This window comes from Callospermophilus lateralis, chromosome 16 (genome assembly GCF_048772815.1).
Source record: "Callospermophilus lateralis isolate mCalLat2 chromosome 16, mCalLat2.hap1, whole genome shotgun sequence".
Taxonomy (NCBI): Eukaryota; Metazoa; Chordata; class Mammalia; order Rodentia; family Sciuridae; genus Callospermophilus; species Callospermophilus lateralis.
In genome coordinates this window covers 65,499,996-65,512,609 of record NC_135320.1, presented here as the reverse complement: position 1 = coordinate 65,512,609, position 12,614 = coordinate 65,499,996, and positions in this window count along the sequence as shown.

Genomic DNA, 12,614 nt, shown 5'->3' with positions numbered 1-12,614 from the left:
TCACTGGAGTAAGAAAGGGAATTCAGCTCTTACAGAAGAAGTTGAGCCTTATGAGCACTCTTATAAGGACGAAAACCTTAGTTCTGAAACGGAAAGTGAAAAAGGTTAGAGTATGGTTATAAAAATAAAACTAAAAATAAAAAGTAAGAGGATTAGCGTTTGGGTGAAAAGGGATTTCTGGGAGTTCTGGTAGTTTTTGATGAGTTGTATGAACAGGAATGAGGGCATAGATTAAAAGAAATCATCCTTCAGGCATGTACCGGGGCAGAGCCTGTGAGGTTGGGCATATAGAAGGGGAACCTTGACAGGAGAGATATAGGATTGTGGGATTTTGATTTGACTCTCACTGATAAAAGGATGAGTTTCTCCATAAGAATAATTTCTCCTACTCTTTCTACAGAACTCTAGACTTTTCAAGGCATCTTGTGCCTCACATGATACTAAGTGCTGATGCTACGTAGAGATTTTCATCTTCTCCTTTATAAAAAATGAAAGGAACAAAATGTGTACATCTTGAAAATAATAAAATTTTTCAGAAAACTACTCCTGTGATAATTTGTATATTAGATTTTTTAAATATAAATTCAAAGTTAAGAGTATACTATCATTCTAGAAAATATTATGGGCTTCAAAAAATTTCACCTTCATCCTTTTAGGTAGTGTGTAAGTTTAAAATTTATAAGTTATGTGACAGTTACAGTTCAAGAAGCTTAAGTGGCAGTAATATATAGAAAGGATTAAAGGGAAAGACATCAGTGACAGTATGGGGCTAAGATAGTTTGTATAGGAAGTAAATTAAGTGTTGTGATAGGAATGGGGAAGAATTACTAGAGGAACATTAAGAAGAACTGATGCTACCAAGGGAGAATAATTGCACATGGACATAAAATTATAGGAGCTGTGGAGCTGCAGTGTTCCACCAATTAGAAAGCATTTTGGAATACAGTTGTCTATCAATGATAGTAAATTATATGTGCATTCAGAAGAGATTAAATTATAGATGTTTTAACTGATGAAAGCTTCATCTTAATTTAAATAAAAAATCTTGGGAAACATTTTTTAAATTAAAAAAAAGTTGCAGTAAGATTTGGTAACATATTAGGTAGTTTTTAAGAAGTACATTATTATTGCTGCCATTTAGTAGTCTGTTAGAAGATAGCTCCCAAAATAAAAATTCAAATTCGTAGTGCATTACTCAGTCCTAAAGGATATTTTACTGAGGAAAATGTCATATTGTGCTGTTCAAATAGAACATTTAATGAGCTCTTTTTTTATTTTACTTTGGTTTTATAGCTATTGAAAGCATTGATTTTATGGGAGTTTCAAAATTATTATTCCTGCTGCTGCATTATAAGTAGAAATTGCACTAGTCTGAGTCACAGAGTTAACTTTGTTAAATTGGTTAATTGTGATCTAATATGCACAGCTAGAATGTGGAAATAAATATAATTTGCATATATGTCAGACAAAAGTAAACCTAACAATTTTTCATAATTCAAGGAAAATATATTTGTTATAATACATTTATACAAGATTTACTCTAACAGAAATTAGCAATCCTATATACACAATATTTAACTCAATTTTTATGTGAACAAAGGAAATGGTAAATGCATTTTTGAACTAATTCTTGCTATGCGAAATCCGAAGCAGTTAAGTCAACTTTGGGGGAATGGTTGAAACTTTTTAAAAAAATAGGACCATCTGATTTAATATTTGTAATATAGCCAAAAATATTTTGAAAGGGACTGGTTTTTAAAGTCAGTTGAAATTTGGATTCCACTACTACATAATTACTAAACCTCTGGCAAATTTCTTTTTAATTCAAGTTTCCTCTTTTGCAAAATAAAATAAGCTACACTTCTATAAGGTTGTTTGAAAAATTAACAGTGATACTTATAAAATGGAAATTACAGGACCTGAGATATTATAAGTGATTGGTAATAAAAAGACTAATGATACAACAGATAATTTTTACCAAGTGCTTATTATGTATCAGTAATGACAAGAAGTGTCTCTAGACATTATTATTATTTTTTTCACAAATAAATATATGCAGAAGATTATAGTTTAATTTTCACTTTACAAATGAACAGGTTAAACCTTAGAGTCTTTGAGCAAATGGTTTAAAATCATACTTACTAAAAAGAAGTGGATACAATAAAAAATGCAAACTTGTATCTAAATCAATCTGAGGTTTAACAAGTTTGATGGGTTACCATGCCCATAAAAGATATAATCTTCATCTTCCATCTCTCTAAATCTTATAAGTTAGTTTTAAAAAGAACATTTTTTCTGTTAACTGTAATTTAAATGAAGCATACTCTTAAAGTTCCACAATTAGAAATGGCAGAGTTGGAATCTTATCCAAGCAGGTTTAAATGTTAAATGTTAGGTTGACTGTTTATGACATTATTAGCTTCATTTTGTTTATACTTTAAAGTTAATTGCTAATTAATGCTCCACACTTTTCAATGTTCAAGTTCCTGCCTTCTAAATCATTTTCCCTTCCTACTATCCTTATTTTCATTAATTAAAAGCAATATTCCTTCTTATAAAATGTGATCACTAATGCCTACCTCAAAAGTTCAATCTTGAATATTGTGGCCATGGTTGAGTGATATTAAACTACTTGCAGTTCCTTAAAAATGCTTATTACTTTATGCCTTTATGTTGGTATATTATGTTGGCATGTGAACATTCATTAAATACTTTTTGAGTGACTTGAAAGAATGTAATTAAATACTTCCTCAAGAACTGAAAAAGTGCATAAAAGTGTGTGACACAATGCCTAGTACAAATTAAATGCTTATTACATGTTTATATTTTAACTTGTGGCACACTGAGGCCAAAACTTTGGACTCCTTTTTGGCTTCCTACCTTCTCTAACTTGAAAATGTTACCCAAATTTGGCCATTTCTTATTACCTTCAGTGCTGCCACACTAGAGCAAACAAAAATGCTGTTATTTTTCTTTGTGTTGAAGCAGTTAACTCTTATCTAATCTCCCATATTTTATCTTTACTGTCCTTTCTTGTCTCAAACAATAACAAGAATGATTCTGTTAAAAGGATAGATATATAGAAGGATTCTTTTCTCAAAATAAACTCCTTTGACTCCCCATCTCACATTCTCTCTTTTCTCTCCATACCACTACTGACTTTTGTTATTGTTCTTTGCACACCCCAAGCATGATTCTGATATGCATTCATGCAGCTCTATCATCCTAAAGTGTTCTTCCATTATCATCTGTATAGCTCACTTGCCCATTTGTTAGTTTTTTTTCCTCCTAAAATTAGTCAGTTTTCCAAATTTCTTGTTATTTGATTCAATCTAACTTATGAATCTCAGTCTTTCTTTCTGTCTTATATTTCATCAATGTTCTTCCATAAAAAATATTAACACCCAGCATACTATGTCCTTATACTTACTTACTCATTTTGCATCTCACTTCTCCCAGTAGAACATAGAGGGCTGGATTTTATTTGTTTATTTTTATATCCTTAACATCTAAAATAAAGTCAGACATATGAGAAACAATAATATTTGTTAAATATTTTTACTGAAAAAAATAAAAAGATGAGCAATTTCCCATATAATTGTAACTGCTTCCCAAATAACATAAGTAATAATAGCAAAGTATATTGAGCTTCTTGCTGCAATGAACACAAATATAACTAACTATTCTGGATAAAAGTAAACTAATTTTCTCAATTACCTTGCAAAGGTATTACTCTATAGTAGGGCCATCTGGAGTCAGGATCTCTACATCATCTGCACTCTGTGAGTTGGCTTAATTACTTTCCATGATCTCTGTCTATCTTAAAATACGCAGGACTAGCTCCTGAGTGTAAGACCCATGCAGTTGGAAAATACTTTGTTCTCAAAAAGGCCCTGTGTTTGGCTTAATATTCTCCTGTAACCATCATGAAATGTGAACATTAAACTTTCTATTTTCATTTTATCCTAAACCATCAACATTAGATAGCTGGTCTTGAGTAAGCTGTGAACTCCCCATTTCTTCATTTGCAAAATTTGTCTATTCCCTCCCCACAAATTAAAAAAAAAAACAAAAAAAGAAAAAAAGATTTGCTTCTTCCTCGTTTGTCTGCCAGTATCAGCTTGTGATTTGCTGCAGATCTATTGCCAGACATCCAGACATGGTGTATTCCTACTGCTTTACAATTTATCGTGCTCAAAACCAGAGAATTGAAGTAGAGGAACGTTTGTCTTGGACAGGGGGAAATCCCAGAAAAAGATAAGGATATGTTCACAAGAAAGAAATTGGAGAAATGTGTTGCTAATCCAATAAAGGTAATAGATTTGAATCACTTTGTATAATGGGGATGTATCACAATTTTGTTAATAACTTGTCCCTTATTTAGATAGTTAATTTGTGTTCATGTTCCAACATTATGAATATCACCACTATAAAATCTTCTTACACAAATATTTCCCCACAGTTCTTATCATTTTCATAGAGCAAAGTACTAAAAATTGAATTTCTAATTTAAAACATCTGAATTAATTTAAGCTTTTCATCCATGTTTTCAAATTGATTTCCAGAAAAATCATGTTAATTTATCATCTCACTAGTGTTTTACAAAGGTCTTACATTCCTAGCATATTTAAAAGAATTCAATAGTACCTTAAACATACCTTAGTAATCTGATAAGTAAAAAAAAATCCCAATTATCAAATTATGTTTATTTGGGTTTTTTAACTGCAATAATGTAAAATATAGTTGTTTCATATATATTAGTGGCATTTATTTTCTATTTAATAAATTGTCTATTTATATTATTTTCTCATTTTTGTTTTCTTTTTAATCAATTTTAGGGAAAATTTCAATCTTGTTCCTTCCAAAATTGTGGCAATCAGGCTTCCATGCCATGATGATTTATATTTATTTACTTGTATGATGTTTACTTTGTAGCCGGTTTTTGAGGTGTCACATTTTGGAGGGAATGTGATTCACTATGTAACACCAGGACTTTTGTAATTTTTCAATTATATAAACTCAAACATGATTACATTAAATAAATCACTATTTTATTAAATACCACTAACCAGTGACTCAAATCCTCACTGCAACTCCCATGAAGCTGATATAAATTACATGAATTGGCAAAGGAATGGATTGAATGTGTCCTGATTCTATCTCAGCAATTCTGTGTAGAAGACACACAAAATCCATTAATCTTTCTGCCTTTTCTTACACTCTTTTCTTTCATTATTATTATTATTACTAAAATTGTACACATATATGGAAAACAGTGTGATTATATATACATATATATGTATGTATATAATGATCAAATTAGCATAGTTAATATTACATAAACATTCAAGTTAAGCATTCAAATAGTACTTGCTCCAAAGGAGTGTTTAAGAGAATATTATTAATTGTTTACTCCCATTCTTAAAAAAAAAATACAGCTTTAATGAAATACAATTAATCTACCATGGAATTCACATAATGAAAGTCCACAATTCACTGGCTTTTCCACAAAGGTACACACTCATCACCATAATAATTTTAGAATATTTTCATTATGCCAAAAATAAGCCCTGTATATTGGAGCTGTCGCCCATTATTCCTCCTTACCCCTTTATCATAAGCCACTAATATATTGAATATAAGACAGTGGAGCATGCAAGAAATTTTACAAAGATTCTTCTGAAAGGGGACAAGAGAATTATTTTGTAAATATCAAATTATGAATACAAACAGCTCATTTTGCTTTCATTTTTTTTTTCTCCAAAAAGTAGTGAGGGAATACATCTACATAATTTTCCTTTAACTCTGAAAAGGTCATTGTATATTTATAGTCCTCCAAAGATTAAAACTGAAATATTAGAGACTATTCAACAGAATAAAATGTATGCATATTAAAGAGGAAAGAAAATATGATTTCTATTCCAAATGACTTTATTTTAGAAAGGATTAAGGAGTGCTAGTGAAAGATGTGCAAAACAGATATATATATATATATATATATATATATATATATATATATTCAATTTAATATATATTAAATTGAATCTGTTAATGATCTTATTCTTTACTGACAATGTGCACTTTGGATTTTTTCCTCTTTTGTATTGTAGGTTTTCTTGATAATTTCTTCTTTCCCTCTCACACATTTAATTATAAAGAAAATATTTATTTATGGCATTGATTTATTTAGCCTGAATTTATGGCTTAGTCTCTTACTTCAGCAAAGAACAATTGACTAAGTCACCAACAAATTATTACTTTATCAAATCAATATAGCTCTATCACTCTCTGATCAATTCATAGCAAAAAAAAAAGATACCAAATTAAAAGTATTCATAATGTAGGATTTTACTGTTGGGGAAATAAAATGCACATTTTTACTTCTGAAAGATGCTGAAAGTAAATATTATTTACTAGGTTGAGAAAGAAATTGAAGTATGGGTAGATTATGGAGAAAATTAAGTGAAAAATACAGTGCGATTAAAGAGAAAAGAGACTAATGTGGAATCTCAAGGAATCTCTTAAAGTGGAATCTTGAAGACTACCAATAATTTATTTGGTATTAATAAATAAAGAGACTATTTCAAGCACCAGCAAAGTCATGAAGCATGGATGGCCATTAAGAAGAAAGAAGCTTGCTTATATGACAACTTTCAAGAAAGAAGTATGAGAAAGGCATTAAGCAGTGAAAGAAGCATGTTCATACAAGAATTGGTAAACTCACAAGCATAAAATAAAAAATCAAGGTTTATAATTTATTTATTATTTTATGATTCAAGATGTAATTATTTAATTACTTATCAATTGATAATATTTACATTATACAGAGCATGTATGAACTATTTTTCTCTCTTAAAAGTAATCCCTGCCATATTATTTACTTGCTTTCATTTATTTTGCTACTACTAAAACTTAAATTGGGAAGATTTAAATTTATAGTGGTAAAGCATCAAAATCACTTACATAATGCTCAAAGATACAGCTAAAATATCTGTGCATTTTAAAGTAATATATACCAAAAGGAAAGCTACAAGTTACATCTCAATTAATAAAAAAATTTAATAATAATCATGATAGATAAGTACTGATAGCATTTTATGAACTAAGATCATGTATGTGTAATTTATTCTTCACAATTTCTTTGAGGAAAGTAGTTGTTACAGAAGTATTTCTCAGGAGATCATCAAGTGGAAGTAAAATAGAGAGGTCGCTGGAGAGAAAAAAATAAAAATGAGGAAACACCTTTATGAAGACTGAAAGAAAGCTGGCTTAAGTAAGGAGAGAAGTTGATATTAAAGGCTCTAATTTTCTAATGCTCTAATAGCATGGGAAATTCTAATAAATGTTATGGCATTTCAGAATTTTCTTCTTGGATAAGTAGGGAGGCTTTTCAAAACCCACAGGTACCAGTAAATGGAAATTTCTGAAAGAGGCATGACCTTTGGTCAGCACTGTGGTTTTCTTTGACAAAAATAATTTCATTAACTTTGTGAAATCAAACAGGGTAGGCACTTATACTGGCCCCTTTGGCTAGAATATTTCCTAACAGTATTACAAGAGGTAGAGCCCAAATTGAGTACTGAATGAAAGTGTTAACAACAAGGTTTGTCTACTGACTGAACTAAAATTCGCAGAGCATCATTCTTGGTAGTATACTTCTATCTTTTGGTCACTGTGACCACAAGACCTGATGAAAACAACATATAGGAGAAAAAGCTTATTTTGGCTCACTATTTCAGAAATTCCGTCCATGTTCAATCAGTACCATTGTTCTGGGCCTAGTGTGAGGCAGAACATTATGGCCTTTATGGCTACAGGGTGAGGCAGAAGAAAGCTGCTCAGCACACCACAACCAAGAAGCAGAAAGAGAAACTCCAAAGTCATGTCACCAGTGACCCACCTCCTCCAGTGACATCCTACCTGTCCAATAACCACCTAGTTAATTCATATTGGTAAATTAATCCCCTGATTATGTTATACCTCTCACAATCTAACCATTTTACCCTTGAACATTACTGCATTGTCTCACACGTGGGGACTTTCTCATATCCAAATCATAACAGCAAGGGAAAATATTCAGAAGAAAGACCCAGGTCAAGGTACCTGTGTTTGAGTTTCCTATCCTATACTTAGCTGAGGATTGAGCAGTATATGGGTAGGTGAGACTCTATTAGACTTCTGAAAGATGAAAGAGAAAAAATAACTTAATGCCAAATAATGCTAGAATTTTGGTCCTGCCAGGATAGAGATATTTTATTAATTCCCAAAAAACTTAGAAGAGACTCCAGATATATCACACCTTAGGAATAGGGATACTTTATACCAATTCTAAGTAAAATTAAATCAAGACATTGAAACAAGAAAAATTGTCTACAAAAAAAATAGACTTGCATTAAAATATTCAATACTATAATAATAAAGATAGCATAATCCAAAACTAAGGATTAGAACTGGGAATTTAGCTCATTGGCACAGTGTTTGCCTAGTATGCATGAGACCCTATGTTTTCAATCCCTAGGATATATGTATATGGATATGCCACAATGAAACCTATTTCTATGTACAATGTTTCATAACAAACACATTATCAAATGAATAAGCATGGAATAGACAAAGTCACAAGCAGTTTTGAATGGACAGAAAGGGGATAAGAGATATTAAAATAAATATCTTTGATGCAAAAGAAAAAAATAAACCAGTGATATGTAGGAATATATCTAGAAGTTCAGAAGAGAAACCCAGGCCAAAGTATCTGTAATATGTGTTTTAGAAACAGAACATAGAAATATAGCAGAAAAAATATTTGAAAGCATAACTGAAAATGAAACATTTTTATTAAAAAAAATATATATGCATATGTATATCAGCAAACTCAAATTTTCCAACATGGTGATCAAAAATAATCAACTTAGGAAGGTTAAAAAAAAAGGAGGAGGAGATTAAGAAGAAAAAAAAAAGAGGGGTGGGTAAGAAAAAGAAAGGGAGGGAAATATGAATTTAGAGAAATGAAAAATGATAAAACCAGGATTTTATGTTCAGCAAAAATGTTCTCCAAAAGTGAAGTGAATCCATTTTCAGATTAAAGAAACTTAAACACTAATAAAAATTCTTTGAGCTCCAGGACAGTTCGCCCTTATTAAAAAACAAAACAAACAAACAAACAAACAAACAAAAACCTGACCCAGTAGGAAACTAAAGATCACTAAAACTTGTGTTAATCAGTTTTTCATATCTGTGAAAAAATACCTGACAAAACAACTTAGAAGAGTTTATTTTGGTTCACAGTTTCAGATGTTTAGTCCATGCTCCATTACTCTTGCCCCAAGGTCAAGCAAACAGTCAAGGAAGAAGAACATGGTGGAACAAAGATACTCATTTCATGGTAGCCAGAAAGCAGGGAGAGAGAGAGAGATCAGAACTCCAGTGACATATCTCCTCCATATGCTCACCTGCCTACAGTTACTACCCACTTAGTCTATTCCAACTAGGATGGACTGGTTACATCATAATCAAATCAACTGACCTCTGAATATTCTTACATTTTCACAGTAGCTTTTGGGGAACACATCGTATCCAAAACATAACATTCTGCTTCTGCCATCCAAAGCTAATATTCATTTAAAATGCAAAATGCAACATTTCAACTTGAATGATCCCCATGGTCTTAACAGTTTAAGCATTACCTAAAAGTCCATGTCCAAAGTCTCCTCTAAGACTCCTCCTATAAGGATGTGAGCCCTATAAAAAATGAAAATCAGGTTACCTACTTCCAGTATATAATGACAAAGAATAAACACTCCCATTCCAAAATGGAGGAATACAGGTATAGAAACCAGAGATGGAAAATGTCCACTTTTTACCCATGTCCTGATGCTTTGTGAGGCTGAGTTTTAAAAGGAAGGACTAATTAATCTGGTGGAGGTAAATCTCAAGGCAGAAAAAAAAAATCAGATAGTTGCATGGACGTTGTTTTCAACTTTTAGATAGGTTTACTATGTGAATCAGAAGCAGAAGGATTTTAAAAAAATGTAGTTTTTCAGGAAAAGTGAATGTAAAACTGGGTCCAAGAAGGTATGGTTGTTAAAGAGACTACAGGCACTAAACAGATACTAAGTACTTTGCACATAAACAGTATGAAAAATGACCTGAGCACAACTCAGGAATTGGTAATACCACATCTGTCAAAAGTTCAAGGGTGTAAAAGTAAAAATTCACTTGGAAAGAGTTCCAGGAGGCCCTAGAAATTTGTTTCACCTTGCTTAGCTGCCCAGGCACTCAGAGGCCACTATAGTCATGATCACAGGTAGTCTAGTTACTGCTCTAGTTGGTGGCAGACATCAGCATTGTTTATGTGGTGCAGGTGCTAGAGGAATACAGGTGCTAGAGTAAGGGCATCTGAGAGGCTTCTACTAAAATTTCAAAGGAAGGCCTGGGAGGCCAGGCAAAGTTAGCCAACTATGACATTTTCTCAGAACATCAACAACAAAATGACTGCCAAGTGATGTAAAAATCCACTAGTTATATTAGTTATATATTCAAAGGAAATTAAATGGATGTGTCAAAGAACTATCTCTACTCCATGTCCATTGCAAAAATATTCATAGTGCCCAAAATATGCAATCAACCTAAGTGCCCATTGTAGAATGAATGATGATATGTTTACATATTAGAACACTATTCAGTCTTTTAAAAGAAGAGAATTCTTTCATTTGCATTCATATAGATAACTAAAGAACATGATATTAAGTGAAATGAACCAAGCACAGTAAGACAAATACCATATGGTATCACTTATATGTGGAATTAAAAATACACACACAGAACACAAACACACACACACACACATACACACACATACACACACACACACGTACACACACATACACACACACACACACACACACACACGGAGAGAGAGAGAGAGAAAGTAAAGTAGAATGGTGGACCTCAGTGCCTGAAGATGGTTGATGGGATCAGGAGCAATGTTTGTCAGAGGTTCAAAATTTTGCTTAGATCAGAAGAATAAGTTAAAGAGATTTGTTTTGCAATATGATGATTGTAGTTAATAACAATGTATTACATTCTTCAAAATTTGTAAGTATTGATTTTTAAATGTTCTTACTACAAAAATGATGTGTACTAATGTGTATGCTAATTAGCCTAGCAGAGACATTCCACAATGTATATGTATTTCAAAACACTGCACAAAATAAATATATATAATTTTTATTTGTGATTTAGAAAAATTATAAATGGAAAAAGAAATTGAAGTAATAATACAAACTGCAGTACTATTATTTCATAAACTTTTAGGCAATTTCCAAACATTCTAAACAGAGGTACCCCATGATCCCAAAAGTCTATTTCTATCCAAGATACTAACACATATGCCAAAAAAAAAAAAAAAAAAAAAAACTTAAATGAGGATGTTCACAGTAGCTTTACTCTTAATATCTGAAGATTTAGAACAGTTTGAATGTTAATCAATAAAAGAGTTGTAATGTATTCGTGTACTGGATTTGTACAAAATAATAAATTAAAATACTGAGCAACCAACTTGTACACCAACATGTATAGATTTGAATTTTTTAAAGAAATGTTAATTTATTTAAGTAACAGGGATTGAACACAAGAATGCTTAACCACTGACACATATCACCAGCCTGTTTCATTTCATTTTTTCAAATTTTAACACAGGGTCTTGCTAAACTGCTTAGGGTCTTACTAATTTGCCCAAGTTGGCCTTGAACTTGGGAATCTACCATCTCAGCCTCCTGAATCACTGGGATTACAACTGTACCACTATGCCCATGCCCATGTAATAGGTTAGTACAAAGCAATAAATTAAAAGAATGAGCAACCAACATACACACCAACATGGATAGATTTTATAGAAATATATTGAAGAAAATAATTAAGAAACAAAGGAAAGAATAACTGATTCCATTTGTAAGACTTTCATTAATGAATGGATGTAATCTTTAGGGTGATAAAGAATAATTATTTCTGGGAAGGATTTATTTATTAATTAGGGTCTGGCACTGAGAAATATTCTGAAGTTATTGGGGTGGTTCAGAAATATTCTGAAGTTATTGGGCCATATCATATTTTTATACTTTTTATAATACCTTTGAGATACAAATTGTATGCTGTTATTAAATCCAACTTGGTCTTATTTCCTATGTTATTTAATTCGTGACATACTATTTGTTATAAAATATTCTAAATCTTTTCAATTTTTTTTCATATTTTAATTCATTTACATTTTAATATTATTGAGTTTGAATATGATGTTCATGATTTTTCTATTTACTACTTGGATGGTTTACTTTCTGGCTTATGAAGCAATTATAACTGTTGGCCTTATTTGTAGTGACCAATATTATACTGACAATATTATCAGAGTCACTATATGTAGTCAAATACTTTTTAATGAAAAAAGGAACTACTAGTTTATTCTGATTCTATGTTTAATACTTTCATTAAGTCTTAGAGAAAAATCATATTTCTCACATTTCCAAGCAACTATGAACTAAAATACTGAACAACATTTCCTATTTTTAGAAAATGAATACATATTTACCTGCAGCATTTTTACCTACATATAATAATCT